This window comes from Ambystoma mexicanum, chromosome 3q (assembly GCF_040938575.1).
Source record: "Ambystoma mexicanum isolate Mex_15411 chromosome 3q, UKY_AmexF1_1, whole genome shotgun sequence".
NCBI classification, from domain to species: Eukaryota; Metazoa; Chordata; class Amphibia; order Caudata; family Ambystomatidae; genus Ambystoma; species Ambystoma mexicanum.
This window is the reverse complement of record NC_090926.1, coordinates 117,426,784-117,442,184: the sequence shown is the minus strand read 5'-3', so window position 1 is coordinate 117,442,184 and position 15,401 is coordinate 117,426,784. Positions and strand designations below refer to the sequence as shown.

The following is a 15,401-nucleotide window of genomic DNA, read 5'->3' as shown; positions in this document are numbered from 1 at the left end:
TGAACAAAAGGCTCCCACCAATCCCCTCTCAACCATGGCCTAGAGGATCACGGCCCAGACACCCGCCACGAGAGGAGTTTGCCCATCTCCCAGACGACCAAATACCCTGGTACAAGAACATACGGATGTGCCCACTCGCATGCCCACCCGCATGCCCCCCTGCCTGCCCTGCACATGCCGACACCTGCGACATGGATGAACTCGACTAAACCATCCAGCACCAAATCAACACATCGTTAGAGATGCCCTGACGACCTAGCTAACGGTCAGCACACTCGTGCAACATACACACCGGACACTCCCACACCAATCCACACGAAGAACATACTCAGTGCTATGACGTAGGCGACGGACACACCCACGGACGTGCATCTTTATTATTTTTAACATAGGCTTTTCAAATGCAGAAACGCAAGACGCATAATGAACTTATTTAAAAAGGCTTGCTCACGCTTCTTCTAAAACCATGTACCATAATGAGGAATATAACGGAGACACGATACTGGGGATAGAGCAATATGATACCGTAACCTAAAGCGCTCTGCATCAAATGGTTCCACCCATGCACCAGGCCCAAGTAGGCCACAAGCAAAAGCTTCCATGAACATTAAATGAGCAAGGGTTCGGTTGCTGACCCTGCAGAATGAGCCCAGTGAAAGCAGACAGTCAAGGGCACAACGTTGCAAACTCTCACTCCGCAAGCCGACGCCAAGGTCGCACCTGCAAGATAAGCCAGGCACACAGTGAGAAACGCAATATTAATTGTGCAGAATTCTGCCTCAACCATGGTCCCCACCTCACGTGACCAAGCCGAACTTGATAGGGTGCCAAGCCCAGGAGGAAGAAGGTGTCTGGATCCCCCCGTCTCAAGACACAGGCAGATACAATTAAGCGACTCAATGGATATCTGCGGCGGTGGGAGTAGTCGGCCTTCCTGCTTATGAATAAATCCTCACATTGTCTGCACATACCCATAGTGAAACATTGTTGCAAATGACAGGTGCACCGCGAGCTGGGAACAGCGATGGTCCCAGACTGGGGGGCTCGCGGGTGAACCAATCAGAACATGGGACCCTTATCACTGACGCCATTAACATTGACCAATCCTCAGGGGTCTTCATGTAACAATTTTTATGTATCAAACTGAAGGGACAACCCAAGTATACCACCTGACTGACCCTTAACCAATAACCACGTCCTCTATATGTATGCTATACTAACCCTACCACTCGGGGAACCAATCCAGAGTGGCGATAGGTTTTTTGCTAATTTTGCTAAGGTGACGCAAGTAGCGCGTCATGCTAAGGTAAAAAGGGCCTGCGAGCCCCACGCTGCTGAGTGAGTGTCAGGACGGACGCGTACGATCCTTGGCCATCCCTGCCGTTTTGTTTAATAAACAGCAGAATCACCTTGCTTCTTGCGTGTGTCTCATACTCTATCTCTTTGGGATATACGGGAGGAGTTGGGGCCTCCCTGCCCGGAGGTCCGCGGACGGCCCAGCCGGCCCCAGGAGAATTTACCCCCCGACACACCCAAGACTGCAGGCCCTCCCCACAATCACCTGAGTGATGTGTGGTAGTACGGGTGTATCTATAGGTGTGGTATGCTTCAGTGGTTGTGGCCAGAGGCTAGACTCCTAGCTGTATGTCCATAGATATTACAATGTATGGGTGTGTAGTGGCTTATACCTCCAGTGCTTATAACTTTGTTCTTGGGTGCATGGCCACGCCTAATGAATAGCCTTGTTTGTAAGCTCTATATCATGTGCTAAAAGACTGTGAATTTGTTCACATTGACAGTGCTTTTAACATTATTTTTTTGCTGGGTGCATTTCTCCTCTTAGCCTTTCGAGGCTAGCTCACTCTATCCCATATTGACTTTATGCCTTTTTACTTGGCCAATATTTGGCATCAGTAAAAATAAATAAATAAATAAATAAATGTGTTTTATTTTTATCTGTTTTTAGTCAATTGTTTTGTATTTCGTTTTTGTATTTTGATATGCTATGTATTGATGTACTATTTTGATATGCTATGTATTGATGTACTATTTTGTAAAGGTTCTTTGAACCATATACAAATAAAAAATAAAACAAATGTTCTTATTCCTCCTAAACTTTGGGAAATATGTCCTTGCACATGTTCTGCTTGTAGACTCCCTTCGTGCTTTTCCTTAATCTCTTGAAATAGCATCCTTGGTTCAAAGCCAATATGCTGCCCTATTTCGCAAGGAAACTGCTTCTTCATCGTCTTTCTATATTAAAGCTCTGGGCTTGTTTTTTGAGGTAGTTGGGTTGATTGACATGAGCCATCGTCCATCTTGTTCTGATTGTAGTCCTAAACGTTGAATATATACCTCTCATAAGCAAGCGTCTATGTATTCTCTGTACCTTGTGTTTCAGCGTATTTACACTTATTGACCAGTGAACATTTCATTCTTCTTTGTACTTGTAAATACTGCATCACGGAGTACATATTTCTCTTATTATTCCAATTACATAATCATTCTTAAGTATTTTCACATTGTTTCAACATAGGTTCATATATCTTCTTTCGTACATTCTTTTGTTGTTATTAGACTTTGTTTAATGTACATCCATGTCATGCACCATTTTATTCATGGCTGCTTTCCGATAACTCAGCAAGGGACACCCTTCTTCATAGGTTTCATCCACTGTTTCAACATGAGAGTATCTTCTGAATGGCTGCCTGAGTGCATATCGTTTTTCATATTGTCGACGTGGTATGGACATGCTGCATAAACGTGTGCATGGGTTCCAAATTGTGGCTCCTCATCTGTCATTCCAATAGGGTGGGGGCCAGGGGGCATTGACTAGGGAGAATGGGTCACTTGCTCCTCTACATCACGGTGAGAGGAGCACAAACATATTTACATTACGATGATTATTTGTAAAATAAAAATAGTTACCGTGTAGGGACCTCTTTAGGTGCAATTTTGAAAATGAACATATAAACAAAAGTCACTCTAGACAGTGGATTTATCTCCTCCCTTCCTTTTTCCATAATTTAAATGTTGCCACCCCCGGAATCTATCGGTAGTCAGGGGGTGGAGAGAGAAGTGTAACTGTAAAATCCTGGTTGCAAGATAATACCTTGGCACCTCCTTAGATGATTACGTTTCTGGGTGTGATGAGTGGTATATAAAGTGGATGCACTATGAGCGGCGGGGGGGGCTCCTAAAAATTACCAACATACGGCTACCAAAAAAATCACCAAAAGAGATCTGCTGAAATTGCCTGCGGGTGGAAATCTTGTAAACATGCTGGAGCTGTTCATTTCTGGAGAGACTTGAAAACAGAGGCTGTGAAACCTCTCTGAAGCCATAGAGGGAGGATTGCTGTGGAATTCCATTTGATTGAAATGCTAGCCAAAATCCTGTTTTTCCCTAAGAGCGAAGCCCTGCTCAGTTTCCATGAGTGCAGAGCCCAGAAATTCCAAAAGTAAGTAGATTTTCCAACAAAATGTCAGCATGGGGATTTATTTAATTCAGCTTTCATGGTGGGTTCTCTTCTATTAGTGGGTGGGGAGAAAATTGTGTAGACCCTTAGCATCTTAGACTGTAGATTGGCAAGAGGGGAGTTTGGAAGAATTATAAACTTTCACACTATCTTCTAGCGGGAAGATACAAGATAGTCAATTAAAGTAACTGGGTTGCCTTGATTTTCCTGTTCACTCTAATGAGAAGGGGTGTGCCTCCCTAAAATGAAAATTCCCAACTTAACCCCTACCAAAACATGTTTTTAAACAAAAGATATACTTGCCACCAAAACAAAACTGATAACTGTCACCATTCACCAACTTTGCCTTTCAAACCAAGGGATCCTAGTCCCTAAACCGAAAATTCCCCACTGAAACCCATTCCCAAAACTGTTTTTTATATAAAAGGTATTCTCATGTAAAAAATGAAATTCCCAATTGTCACCACTCTTTCCACATTGTATTTAACCACAGGGCGCCCTTGGCCCCACATAAAAAACGTTAAACTGCCCAACATCCCCAACACAGGCCTTTAAGGGAAGGAGGGTCAGAAACATCAAAATTAATAATCATCCCTATTTTACTGTCCAAACATCCCCAACACTGGCCTTTAGGTGAGGGGGATCTGCAAAGCAAAATTCCTAAACTGTCCCCACTCCCTAGACCTGGGCTTTGGACAGAAGGATGCTGCATGTCATTGAGGCTTTGGTGTTTTGGGGCTGGGGGGAGAAGTGCTTTGCTAAAGTGAGAGCTCATGTATCCAGCACTGAGTCTGTGATATATGTCTTGTTTTAAATTAGCCCTGTGTCTTTTCATAAGATAAATTCTGTTGAAGTCTTATTTGCTCAATGCATTTTTACAAAAATGTGTGATTTAAACCACTAGCAGTTTGAGTGCGCAGAGAACTCCATATAGCAAGCTTGAAGGTGAACTAGTTGCCACAAAAAGAAAATGGTTCTTATATTTTGATACTATATCTCTCAGCCAATAGTGTTAAAGATTATGTCCTAGCATTGTGCCATATTAGTAATACTGATATTCAACTTTCCTCTGGGTTCATGGGAAAAGAGTTTTGACCAGTTTATTTAGCTTGTGTTCTTTGTTTGTGAGACAAAAGTATATGTAGGGAAAGTGTGTTTGTAATTGAAGCTGTGTTTTCTGCCACAAAGAAGGTGGTAGCTGTGATTGAACAAATTATTATTAATTTAGCATATAATTAAAATGAATATATATTCTTTCAACACCCCGGCCTGCTGCTTGGCTCACTGTGGGCACAGGGGGGAGATTTAGGCGGCTCTATATGATTCTTCAGTAAGGCCAGCGCAACAAAAATGTAAGCAAGTGTTGTAGAGCCCCTTTGTTGGGGGTGGGAAGGAACTCACCAGGTTAAAGATGGTCACAATATAACTCGGCAAACTTAGAGGAATAGTGCGCTCAAAAATATTACTGTCCTGATCGTTCGGGCAAGTCGTTATAAGCATAAGGTGATCGATTGTAAACATTTTTCCTATGCATCATACCTTAGGTTTCCTCACTTTTACAAATGCGAAAGCAACGCGTTGTGCATGGCCATCTTGTGCTAATCTTATCCGTGGATCCATCACCCCAAGTTCAAGTGCACCTGTGGCAATAAATCAAAACACCCGCCTCCGATGCTGACCTCACTAAACGTGTTCGGCCCTTTCCACAACGCCAATGTACGTCTCGTTTGTACGTTCTCTGTCTGCAAGTTATTGACGTGTCTCCATGGAAATGGCAGGACACCGCTTTACTCAAGAAGTATAAACAGACCCTTTTGGATCAGACAACACTCTAGTTTCTTATTCAACAGTTTCACTGTATTTAGTTTCGATCCCCCTGTGTCTCGTTTCTGCTCGGTTGAGCTGTTTTACTAGTACAAAGCCCCTGCAAACCGCTACTTACAGTAGCAGAACCAATTTTACTCATTACTTATGTTTCAGTTAAATCTTTTTCGTACAATGTCAACAATACAGCCCTACCAGTACGAGCCTGAGTATTCATAGGAGGAACTGATGGAAAGAGAAGGCTGCCAAAACGATGGGGAATCAGACAATAGTTTGCTTGATCAATCACCCGAGCATGAGCCGCAGCCGAGTCGCATGGAAGACGTTTCAACATGGTGTATCTGAAATCGTTGCGAAGTCATGCCAACTGAGGTGGAGAACTGCTGCTGCCAAGAAAACTCTGGATGCTCGGCCTACATAGATGAACAAGACACACCACTGCTTTGCGTTACCGAGCTGCATGACTTCAGGGCAGCCTGCCTCACAAGTTCTGTGTTGAGGATTATGATGGTGCTTATGCACAAACTTCGTGGAACAGTTTGGCCACGCAATCCAATTAGCGAGTAAGTATACTCTAGATCTGATGTAATTTTTACTACTGGTACTATTTGAATATCATGTTTTTCTCCTACCTTTTCAGAATTGTGATCTATCTCTCTGTTGAAATGCAGCTCTACCGTTCCCAGTGCCTTGCACAGCAAGCCCCCAAACACCATCGCCTCCCATATCAGCTCCGAGGGCGAAAGTCTGCCATGCTGTTGTTACAATTCTGTACTGTCATTACCGAAGAATGTGCTCTGCAGAGAGCACATTCTCAAGTGTACCATATCCCAAGTGTACATTCATCTTGACTAAACTGCCTGGGCCTCATTACGACCCAGGCGTTAAGGGTTAACGCCGTCGTTAACTCTTAACGCCTGATTCTGATTTTAACGGCTGCTTTTAGCAGCCGTTAAAATCCATGGCGCTAACCTGCCATGATGCTAATTACGCCACCGTAATTTACGGTGGCGTAATTAGCGCCTTCCCCACTCCCATTATGCCCTATGGGGCAAAAATGGGAATGGGGAAGGGAAAATGGGAAATGGGGATTTACCGCCCCACTCACCTTGGAATGGGGCGGTAAATCCGCCATCCACCATGGTGTAAACATAGTTTACACCATGGTGGAAAAGTTGGCGCAATTAGCGCCTGGGTCGTAATGACCCCCCCTGTGCCCTCTCAACCCCAAACCTTTCTAGTCCTGGGTCCCACCAGCCCCGACCCCCCAGTTGCTTTCATGCTGATATTCATCTGACCCCCACCGACTGACCATTTCAGAACACCCACCACAGCCCTAATGCTGTGCATCAGTATATTCTGCCAAATGCAACACACATCCACCTATATGCCTAGGATCCAAGCAAGGCAGATGATAGATCAAACATCTGTGCTGTGTTATAATTATTTCTTTTAGCAGATACTGGGGACATGTGCTGTAAGAGTTCCAGCCTTCATTTTTCTAAGGGCAACTATCCTTTCGAATTTTCGGATGCACTTTTTTGAAGTTGGCTGCTACACTTATCAAGTTCATTCAATTTAAATATGTATGTTTCGCTTTCTCAGGTGGTTCAGGCTGGTGGCCTATCGTTCATTTACATGGTGGCTTTATGGGAGGCTTGGATACCACAATCGACGAGTAATACCCGCCGGTGTTGTTCGAGCCATTCGCCACAAATTCCCCAGTGACAGCGGACAGTACAGGGGATTTTATCATACTGTACTTCAACCTAAAGTATACAATTTATAATTTGTTGGTGCCATCAACATCACCCAATTAAATAAAATACAACTGAGTAAATAAGGATATTTTTGAGTCAAGAACACGCGCAATCGTCTATGAGTGCCATGCTAGAATGGTTGTTGCCCCGGTGGACTGTGAACAAATCGAGGCACTGGAAATAATTTGCAAAGTGGTCCCATATTACGCATGTTGATCTAGCTCCACCCTTTTCCTATAATATAATGTGAAAATAAAATACAAAAGAGGCACAGAGTGCAGAGACACAGCGGGAAATCTCCACAGTACCCAGAGGCCCAGTCCAGCCTGGTTGGTGCACTTTTGCACTCACCTTGTCCCCATCCACCCCCCTTCCAGTATCAATGGCATTTCACACCTATGACCGTGCACTCCCAAGGAGGCTGGGTGGGTGTGACCGCTCAAGTTGTCAAACACCATGTACACTTCAAAGGGATCTTCTGCACAGTCACCATTGCCCATATGGCCTCCCCAGACCCTGTGTCTCCAGACTCCCCTCTTCAAAGCCCATGCCCTGCCATCAACAAACGTTTGTGTCCCTTCAGCATTGTTCTGGTCTTTTCGCGCTCGCCTCACGCCCATCCACCTACCCTTCCAGTATCAAAGGCATTTCCCACCTATGACCGTGCCCTCCCAAGGGACCTGGGTGGGTGTGACCGCTCAAGTTGTCAAACACCATGTACACTTGAAAGGGATCTTCCGCACGGTGACCATTGTCCACATAGCCTCCCCAGACCCTGTGTCTCCAGACTCACCTCTTCAAAGCTCATGCCCTGCAATCAACAAACGATTGTCAATGGCATTTCGCACCTATGATTTTCGTAGGCCTATGCCTGTGCGCTGGAAAGGCGATAGGGTGGGTTTATATGGCAGATGGGAACCATTGGGATGGAGACAGAGTGGGTGTCTATGAACACGTCATCCATTCACATACACACCCACTTGTGTAAGTCTTTATAAACACCTTGACATTTACCTTGAGAACATCTGGGAGATCTACTAAGTATATTGTCATCGAGCTACCTGTTCACCGGATACTTGTTCCTCAGCTTGCTGAATTTGCTCATCTGTTTGCCAAAGGTAAGGGTAAGTCAACTAATTACTTCCCTCTGTTCATCGAACGTTACTATGAATGTTTATGTTAATTTCTTCAAAATGTACCCAGGATTTTAATGTTCATGTATCTCAAAGACTTATACATTAGCGATTAGTTCAGGTATTTTCTTCTCGATAACTACCACAACCCATCACTGTGCTTTGTAGTAGAATGTGCAGTATAAAAATTGTATTATAAAGTTGTCGCAGAGTTCACTGGGCTAGGTCACACAGCTTTTCTGTCTTTATTCTAATCAAACTTGAAAGACAAATCTCTGGTCCAAATTGCTTTATTCACATTCATCCTGTGTTATTCGTGCTAATAGTTCATATTTCTTTATACAGATCTCACATACTTTTCAAGAATGACATCATGTGTGGTTCTCGGTTGCACTTATGCAAGCCACGCCAAAGATCCGGGTAATATCATGGATGTATTCCCAAAGGATATTGATTTAATAAGAAGATTGCTTAGAAATTGCGGTTATAAAATGGACAAGATTGAAATTAGGGCCCAGGAAATCTTGGCCGATGTGAGGGCCAATCGATTCCCCATCTGCAGCCTGCACTTTACCCATGATATGTATGACCATTCAAGGTACACAAAAAACGTCGACTGCGAGTTCTTCCTAAATTTCTTCCAAATGCACCCCAACTCGATTTCTGCATGCGGCGGGTGAGGTGAATCGCGAACGTTGAGTTTGTTATTTTTGTTGGTATGTATGGTCTGCATTAATGAGTATTATCTTCCATCTGTTTATATACATCACTGTTCTATTACTCAATTTTCCATAGTCACCGGATTCAACACAAGTCTAAAATATTTTATCTTAGTATATTTCATCTTTACCCGCTTTGTGGGGCCTCTAACCAGTAAACGTGATCCTTGACTAAAACCTCTGACACGCCTTCTATCCCAATGGTGAGCCCTTCCGACCTGCACAAAGTGAACTTTTATCTCATTGCATAAGTCCACGTACTCATTTTCCTTTTCCATTGCATTTTCTTCGGACAATGGGCTGAAAATGAAGGGGCAAGCTTCTGCATCTATTTCTGTTCCTGAGTTAACATCAACTTCATACATATACCAAGTAATGATATTACACTACTCTTTGTATGCGATTGAACTTCTTGCATGTGGTATGCTTTCAATGTAAACATATCAAAATGCATTATGTGCAGTACTTGCTATTTATACAAAGTGGCAGGTATGTGTTTGTGTATGTGTCTACCATTGTCTGCATTTCAGTTCAGTATGTACTTTCTTCTGCATTGCATTTTGTCTGTTTGATTTCGCTTTTTAATCCGTATCAAAACAAGTGCTGTATTATAGGAGGATGGTGGAACTTCAACTACTATCTCTTCCTCCTTTGGAACAGGTCCACTGCTTGAGTTATTTCTATTCACATTTCACTTTCAAAAATCACAGTACATACGACATTGGATATACTTTGATACATAAATGTATGTAACCGTGCACTGTTTAAAACATTTCTGATTTTGGTAGTAACGTTGGACTTCTCCCCTAATGCAGAACAGTTACCAAGGACACATTACAAAGCAAAATACTTTGCAGAGCAACATTTTGATTACTATGTTTTACCGGGTGACCTCAAATCAAGTCCATGTTTGAACTCAGATGGATATCAGGTGAAATATGAACTGAATGTTATGATCAAGTCACGTGCACTTGTTTCGCGGTTTTATCCATTCTAATGTTCTATTTGTGTTGCGACAGCAACCCTAACAGTATATGGTTCAAAGTCTATGTAAAATACTTACCTTGGAGGTGTTCTGTCGAATGCAAACTTTTATTGTGCTCTTTGGCTGACATTGTATTTTTTGGTATATTACTCTATTCAAGGAATGTGCTCCAGATGTGGACTTAGAAGAGGTGCGTGGAACTGAGGTATACATATATGAAGTAGAATTGGGCATCACATTGCATTATGAATAGATTTTAATTATGTTGCAATCTTTTCCAGTCTGTCTAGTTTATTTCGATTCATAGATATGTACATAGGGTTGTTTGCTTTGAAATTAAATTTGCTGTATTAAAACCATTTAAAACCTTTTTTTTGCAGCTTGATGTCGCCGTCCCAAAGCGAAGGCCACTGTTTCGAAGCAAATCAAGAAACCAAGGGTAAAGAACGTACCCGTTTCTTTTTCACAAGCCTTTGAGCAGATGTTTTGGTCTTTCAATGTTTTTAGTTGCAACATCGTATGTTCTGTATGTGTGCAATACATTCAGCATCTTCTTCTATTTATTCTTCTAGAAGCCCAGAAGTAAGATGAGTATAAATTCACAGACATCGCTTGAAACCAAAGATGTCGCTTGCCAAACCGATTTCACATTGGAGCAACTAATATCTCAGGCGCAGCGTGGCACAGTCAACAAGCAGACTAATGATGCATTTGTCCAGTGGCCGGAAAATGAATGGAATGTCACATGCAACCCTTCAAAAGTCAGCCAGGACCATTGCTACTTTATGCCAGGTCGAACACATGAAACTGAAGAAAGTTATGATGAATTGCAACTGCTTTCCGACCCATCACACAATCTACACACGCTAAAAATTTTCTACCAAAAAAAAACTCAAAGTTAGCTGTATCTCCAATTCATTTTGAATGATCACATCATGAACTGACAGAGGTTGAAGCTTCAACGAAATTGACCGATGATCTTGAACAAGATCTGGACTTAAGTTTGCAAAGTCTTGAGGATTTGTCCACCAAAAATCAGTACTGAAGCACGATTGGCTACTAAAAGGAGCAAAAGTACATTGTGTTTGATAGCCACCTGATAGAGATTGTACACATGCGCAAATGTGAACATACAATCGGGGCCAAGAGATGCGGGGAGCCATTGGTGAATGTGCCTCACCTATTACAAGGCACCAACCTGAAAATCCAAGCAACCTTTGTCAACCTCCATCATACATTGACATGGTCTGCTCAACCGATGCTCGGCAAAGTGTCAGCTGGGAATCTACTTTGTTCAGCAGCTTTACTGTTCAGCAGATCTACTTTCAGCAAGATTTCCAGTTTTTGTCAGTTTGTAGGTCTTGAGTTCCTTGCTAAAACTAAATACTACAAATACCAAAAGGAATTCTTATTCCATGCTATTAGTCATGCTTGGAATGTTGAACAGAGGTCAGTGGACAGTACATTCTCTGGCAAACGTTTCTGGCTAGCTGGCGACGGACAGTGTAAAAGTCCAGGATTTTCTGCAAAGTACTGTACTGCACTTACTACTTTTAAGACCTGGAAAGTAAAAAAATGGTGTGTTCTGTCGTGGTGGAGGTGTCTGAATGTTCATCGTCTGTTGCCATGGAGAAACATGGCTTCATCAAATCCATTTAACTTCTGCAATCCAGAGGAATGCAAATAGACGTGATAGCCACCGACAGGCACGTTTTGATAGCGAAGGTAATGCAAGAGCAGTTTCCACACATTCAGCATCAATTTGATGTATGGCACATTGCTAAATCAATCAATAAAAAAATGACAGCTGCTGGGAAAAAGAAGGGTTCCGAAAACCTTCTAAAATTGTGTCAGTCCATCAGCAACCATCTTTGGTGGCACTCCAAAAATTGTAATGGATCTGTGGAAATTCTACCTGAGAAATGGCGCTCATTTATGCACCATTGTACCAACGTACATGCATGGACAGAAAACCAACAAAAACCAACATTTTCACGAATGTGCACATGGACTGTTGGCAAGGGAGGAGGAACGGAAGAAGAAGGGGTTGGTGCCATGTTCACCTCCACACAAAGCAGTTGAAAAGATTGTGTGCGATAAAACGCTTTCCAGAGACCTCAATGGACTCACCGATTTCTGTCACACTGGAGATTTGGAGGTGTTCCATAATATGTGCCTAAAGTACAGGCCCAAAAGGTTGCACTTCGCCATAGACAGTATGGAGGCGAGAATGAGATTAGCCGTACTTGCCCATAACAGTAACGTTAGCAGGGCTCAAGCGAGAACTTCAGGAAAACTGGGTGTGCCACGCTATTACAAGGCCTTTACAAAACAAAGCAAACAACGGTGGCCAAGCCAATATACGAGGAAATGGATCTTGAAATGTCAAAGATCTGACATTGACTGTGTTGGCCATGCATACTCATGGACTGGAAGCTGATTTTTTTTTTCAGAACCCATACAATGCCACAAAACATTGCAAACGAGCCTTGTCCTCCAAAATCCGAACCTGTCATAAAGCGTAGTTCTAGATTCAAATGATTTGTAGCTCTCTGTAAAATGCGTTCACATTCACATCTGGAGATGTTATCAATGCCAAATCATAAATGCCAAAAAATAACATTTGAATTCAAAAGAAACTGTAATTGAATATTGAATTGAATGTGAATTGAATGTGAATCTAAAGAAGTAAGATTCCTTTGTTCACCAGACTTAAATAGCACACATCAGGATATTTTATGGCATGTTGCTGAGGCTCTAAACCTATTGCCTGTCTGATTTGGCAAGTACATTCTGCCTCAGTCAATTCATCATGTAATACTTTCTGTGTTCACTGTGGTATATTGGGAATTATGTTGATCATGTGCAATAGCCAATTTTGAAATGCATATTGGTAAATTGAGTGCCACAATGGTTCAGAAGTTAGCTCAGTGTGTTAAGCTCTCATTTCAGAAATGTGTGTTCCTATGCAATATTAGAATAGCACATTACTGTAAAGCTGGCTGAGCCTTTCCTAGGTCAGAAGTTTATAAACCTGCCTACACATGTACTTGGTCTTGCAGCACAACAGGTGCTATTGTAAGCAATGTATGTCCACCAGATAGGGGCGCGATTAAATAAACCATGTCATCCTTATGGTGATGGTCCAGAAATTGGTTTGTTCAGATGGGGTGTTGTAAAATCTAGGTAATCACCTCCTATGATTAGCATAAACTGTTAGTCCAAGGGATGAATAAGTATCCAAATTTGGAACCAACACATTTGTGCTTGTATCCCGTCTTTGCCAGTGGACAATACAGTGATCCTAGTCGAATCATCTAATATCTCGTACATTACTGTACTGTCTTCTGTGAGGTTTGCGTCTTCGCATGCTGGTGACATCGTTTAGCTCATTACTTGATCTTTCTTCTTATATAGGCCATTTGAGTGGAAGGGGTGTTAGACAAAATGGAGTGGACCAGATGGTGCAGGACTCAGGCAAGCATATTTTAAAGTCTTACCAATGAATGGTGCATGTTCAGACACAGTGTGTCACACACAGTGTCTGAACATGCACCATTCATTGGTAAGACAGTGTATGTAACAGTATTACATCAGGGGTGGAAGGGTATAATAGTTTTTTTGCTCATCCGTCTATTGATTGCAGCGTGTGTAAGCTAGGATCATCTCTACATGTAGCTAATGCTAAGGTCTATCTAACTCACATAAGTTACATTGCCAAAGACACAATAGTATGCTAGAGCTGGCTACTCCATCAACAGGTAATCTGCTTGGTTGAATTAAACAGTTCTGGAGGAGGATGAGGTTAACTTTATTTGGAATTTCATTTTAGGGCTGATGAACACTTGTGTGTTGCATCAACACACACAATTCGTGAATGTGGACACGTTACATTGATGTTTGAAGATGTGCTTCCTGTTCTGAAACACTGTACCGCCTCAATGCATTTCTTTTCCCACATTTGTTGCCGAAATTGAACGCTAAACGTCTCTGTCTTTGAATAGGACAAGTGCCTTATTGTAAATTTGCCTTGATCGCTAGGCAGCAATTGCTCGAAGGACATACGCTGTGGGGAATACAAAAAAAAGATAACTTCAACTATATTGAGAGTAGACATGTACTGCCAATTTAGTGTGAAAGTGTGTGATACATCGTATAGAGCGGTTGCTTGTGGACTAACCATGGAATTTCCAGAAATCATGTAAATTCAAGTTTACATAACATTTTTACTGGGATTCAAAACGAGTAGGGTGCAGTGCTGTATGCATAATAATTGATTGGCGGTGGGGTAAACATTGTCCTTTTGCATTGTAGTCACTTTTCGAACAGTAATCTTGAAAGCTTCATTACAATGACATCTGTCTGGAGTTTAAGCTGAATGGTTGCTATGTTTGTTCTCCGTTTTCTCCCTGTGGTTCTCCATCCCATTGTGAGCTATGCCTACTTCACAGCGCTCAAATTGTACGCAACTTGTGGTCTCAAGTACTACACGTTGTTTTCATTTGTGTGTTAAATATTGGTTGTGTTGTGCTTATGATTAGCTTACAAACAGTTATGAGTTATACGGTAACTTGCTATATTAAAATAAAAAATGGATACTGAAATGTATTTTTATTGTGTTTTGTGCGCAGATACTTTGTACCGTACTGCCCATGCCAGAGCTTCAAGGTGCCAGCAGACGGCTTCTGGAATCAACACTGGAGGATTACCATAAGCAGTGTTTTTTCGATCAGCGTTATGTTGGACGATCGATATGGCCATATAAGTCCATTTGCGTTTCCGGCAATAAGGAGTGATATGTCAGCATTCATGATGTAAGAACGTTCGCCTTTGAAATTTCAAAAAAGCCATGTCTTCACCCACACGGAGCACCAAGGGAGGTCATTGAATTGTTTTGCTGATGTGCCATATGGCAAGACAAGGACGCAAAAGGACAAAGAACATTGAGCGTTCATCGTAATCTTCGTAGCTCGAGAGTCATGCAATCTCCGTCAGCTCGAAACTTACCTGCAAAATTAAAAATTGTTTGTTGCTGGAGTTTATCATTTCTTGTGAAAATTCTTTGAAAAAAAAGCACTTGCAACATTGCAGACTATTGTTGATGTATTATTGAAATAGTCTATACGCAAATGCTATTTAGGGCAAGACAGCGAAGGTACGCTCTGTATGAGGAAATCTGTGTATTTATCTTATGTTTATCTTCCTGTTTCTGCAGGGTGGGTGATGACGTGGCACGTTTGGCTACGCTGGCCATGAACGTAATAAAAATAGGTGGAGCAGATCATTGGAACAAGTGATGTCAGTATCAGGGGCGAGTGTTTTGATTTATTGGTGCGAGCGCACTTGAGCTTAGGGCGATCGATCCACGGATAAGATTAGCACAAGATAGCCGCACCCAACACATTGTTTTTGTATGTGTTAAAGTGAGGAAAACTAAGGTAAGATGCATAGGATTTTCTTTTGCGATCGATCACTGTATGCTTATAATGACTTTCCCGAACG

General features: G+C 42.2%; 1 long non-coding RNA gene across 1 annotated transcript in view; it reads left to right on the top strand.

Annotated features, from left to right (window-relative positions):
* LOC138582196 (uncharacterized) overlaps window positions 1-14,936 on the top strand; it is a 77,421-nt gene extending 62,485 nt beyond the window's left edge. Inside the window, exon 2 of the long non-coding RNA XR_011304971.1 lies at window positions 14,531-14,936. This is a non-coding gene — a long non-coding RNA (uncharacterized lncRNA). The remainder of the gene's footprint in view (window positions 1-14,530) is intronic.
* Window positions 14,937-15,401: the final 465 nt, after the last annotated feature.